The sequence below is a fragment of the Apis dorsata genome, unplaced genomic scaffold (assembly GCF_000469605.1).
Source record: "Apis dorsata unplaced genomic scaffold, Apis dorsata 1.3 scaffold_1013, whole genome shotgun sequence".
Taxonomy (NCBI): Eukaryota; Metazoa; Arthropoda; class Insecta; order Hymenoptera; family Apidae; genus Apis; species Apis dorsata.
Genome location: NW_006264112.1, coordinates 5,697 through 10,222, shown reverse-complemented (window position 1 = coordinate 10,222; position 4,526 = coordinate 5,697).

Here is a 4,526-nt window from a genome sequence, read left to right as displayed (position 1 = left end):
CGATTGAGTTTTATTTATTAAGTTATAAAGAAATAAGATGAATTTAGTTTTAAGAATTTAGTTTATGTTAGATAAAACCAGATAAAGCAAAATAGCACGATGGTAACGTGCAGAAATAAAACTTTCATTTTATCTTATTTCATTTTATTTAAATTTCATTTCATCGATTGCTTTTAATTTATATAATATATATTTTATGTATTAATATTATATAAGTAAAATTTATATAATATATATTTTATACATATTAATATATATTTAATTTATATAATTTAAATAAATCTCAATCAATATTTTTGCATACCAATTTTTATATTAACTTTTATATTTTTAGTCTTTACAATTTTTCAAAGTGAAAATATTAACATTCTGTATAAATATATATATATTATTATTTTTCAGTAACAAATATAATACAATTTAAACTTATATAGAAAAAAAATTTATGCGAAAAATAATATTTGAATTGGAAAAAAAAAATAATTAGAAATGCAATATTTTCAAAATTATAATTGTTAACATGTTGATCATTTTATTATATTTTAGTTATTTTCTTTTATAAGACAAAATATTTTTTTTTTCATATGAGATAGACATTTTAAAAAGTTTTATTATTTATAAAAATAATAGTTTTAATTATTATATGTTAATATATCTGACATATAAATTATGTTTAAAAATATAATTTTCTATATTTCTTTAAAATACAAAAATTGTAAATTATTAATCTTTAACAATTATATATTAATTTTTTAATTAATTTCTTTTTTAAATTTTTTTACATAAAATATTTGAAATTTTCTTATGGCAAATATTGTTAGTATTTTATAATAGTATTTTATAAGTAATATTTTCGTTGCAATAAAAAATATAAAATAATAAATATAATAAAGTATGAATGTATAAACAAAATCTTGGTTGACTTTTTTGAATAAATAAATATGATATAAAACGTTGTAAATAGTGTTAAAAACAAACTTACCGTATGATACAATTTTGAATTTTTTTTATTGTTTATAATGTCTCATATAAATATCTATATATATAATTATGAATTATATATGTAATATATGTAATAAATAAATATGTAAATAAATATATATGTAATTATGCATATATTTAGGGATTCAGAATATATAAGAAATAAAATAGAATAATTAATTCAATAATAAGGTTAATTCAAAATAAATAATTTCAATTTTGTATAGATTTTTTTGTATAGATACAACGGAATCGATTGTTAGTAATTTTAAGACTATAGGATAATCCAAAATTTGTTAATATATTATTTTTCTATAATTTATAAGTTATTATTTCGAGTATCACTTAAGTATTGTACTATGAATGAAATAATATGCAAATTATATATATATATATTCAATAAAATAAAATTATTTTTGATAATTGCATCTTGAAAACGAGTTATTCTAATCATGAAATGATTTAAAAATATCTTATATAAATGAATATATATGAATGAATGAATTATTTGGAAAATATTTTAAAATATATATTTTTAAAGATATATTAATTCTTTTAAAAAATTTAGTGAATTTGATTGTCTATGATATATATATCTATTATTTATTATTTATTATTTGTCTATGATATATATATTATTATTTATTATTATTTATATTTATGTCTTTACTGAAAATAAAAGTGATTATTTCGAATAATTTCTTTAAAAATATAAAAGCAAATATTACAATATAAAATATAATTAAAAAAAAAGATCATTAGATGACACATTTATATGAATTTTTATTGTTATTTTAATATGTTGAATCATATGTTGAATGACATTTTGCCATATTTCATAGATGTTCTGAATTATTATATGAGTAATAATATACTATAGATGTATATATAATATATGAATAATTATATATGAATATAATATATGAATATAATTTATAATATAATATAATATAATAATTTAGAATCGAGAATATATAAAAGAATGAAGTTATAAATATTAAATATGTATTTGATAATTATAACATTAATAATAACATTAATTATCATTTGTTATTATATCATTATATTATTTGTTATTAAGTAACAAATATTCTAAGATATATTAATTTTATATATAAATACTTGTAATATATTTTGAAATTGAAAATATTATAAATTAATTGCTGTTCGATATGTGAACAATGCAAGATTTTATATAAATGAAATAGCAATTAATGTCTTTTCATTTTTCTTTAAATATTTATTCGCAATGCTATCTTTTGTATATTCTGTTTAGATCCAAAATGATTTTCATTTATTTGTAAAATAATATGTATATACAGAATAAATCATATATGTAGATATAATGAAAAAAATTGATAGCACATCTCAAAAAATTGATAGCACATCTCAAAAAATTTAAAAAAATTTATTTTTAATGACTTTACATAGAATGATCTGAAATTCGTGATGGGACAAGAGATTTTATAGCTGCGAAATAAGATAAAAATCAATAATAACAAAACTGCAAATTTCATTTTTAAAGAAAATATATTTACGATCAATCGAGTATATGTTCACTTAATAATCGATATTGCGGATTTTATTATATTTTTTTACTATTGTGTTTTTGAGGTATGAGAATAAGAAAAACAAATAATAATAATTTTTTATCATTTAATTTGACATAAATTTTTAATTTTTAATTAAAAGCATTATTAAAAATGCTGTTGACTGTTCTCCTGTATGGAAAATCATAAAATTAAATTTTATTTTATTATTGGCATATTCTTTGTGATGTATTCCAGATTTTTATTTCTTTATGTATTTTTTCATATATTGTTTGTTTATATATTGCACCATAATTATTTGTTTGATAGAAAAATTTGAATAGAAATATCGAAATCGAAATTACAAATTGATAATAGTAAAATTTAGATAGTGCTTAATATTATTTAAAAAAAGGCAATATAGTAAAATTTATATTATCGATTATTAATAATTTAAATTTACTAAAATTTTACATGAAATGAAAGAGATAATATGAGATAATATAGAGATAATATAGCTTTGTTTTTGTTATATTATCATCTCAGTTTATTTCATATAATTCAATATATTTATATAATCATATAAATTAAAATGTTTAATTATATAATTTAACATATTTATAATATATATAATATATAATATATATATAATAATATATAATATATTATATTATATATTATATATTATATTATATTTATAGTTGCTTCAAATTTCAAAAATATTGTCATAAATTGCTGTGGAAACTAATGTTAAAACTAATATTAAAAATATTAAACATTATTTTATAATAAGATGAATTATTGTAGGAGATGAATATTAAAATGACAACCGGAAAAAAACACGAATGCCATTTATGTTCAAAATCATTAAAACAAATAAAAAATATTCTTTGCTTGAAAAAATATTTATTTAACTATTTAATACGCTTAAGAAATGTGAATATATTAAAAATGAACGAATTGAAAATATTATATTATAATATAATAATATTAATATTTGAACGCAATTTCTAAAAACATTTGTAAGAAAATAAAATTGACTATAATAATTAAAATGCTATAAATGCTTCTTTTTTTGACAGAGTAAAATTGAATATAATTCCAAATAAAGACAGGCTAATAAACAATATATTTTTTTTCTTTCATATATTTATTATATAGTTAATTACAAGATGTGCTATCTTTTTATCTATTTTTTTTTGTTTTTGCACAATACAAAATTTTATTTTGAAAAAAATAATAAACATAATTACAAAGCAATTATATGTAATTTAATTAATTAATTAATAAAATTATTAATTTATTAATAAAATTATTAATAAATAATTAATAAAATTATTTTTGACATATTCATCATTTTATATATTTATCACACTGTATATAGATACAAATATAGAATAATAAGAAAAAAATTTTGTAACAAAAGTAATAATTAAACATGTAAAACGATAAAATATTTTTTAATAATATTAAATATATTAATAAATGCAAATCATTTTGCATTAAATAGATTACAAATGAAATAGCAGAATTAAATATGTGATCAATGTAAAAGTTTATTTCTTGGGAAACGTATCGAGTGGATTCATATTTTATATATTATTTAGATTTCTTGAAATTTTATAGATATGATTTTTAAAATAGAATATTTCAACTGAAACATAAAATTTATAAAGAAATAGATCTTATTTATTATTAAAAATAAAATTTTTTATTGTATGTGAATATTTCTGAAATGTAAAATGTTAAATTATAATTTTTATAGGATATTCTTCTTCGTATATTATGAATGTAATTTAATTTAAATCAAAAATTAAATTTATAAAAATATTGCATAATATAAAAACATAATAATGTCTTTATTTAATAAATTTGCTTAATTTATATATATAATATATGATATAATATATATATATAAATTAAACAAATATGTACATTATTTATATATATATATAATATGTATATACATAATTTATATATATATAAATTAAATAAATATGTATATACATAATTTTT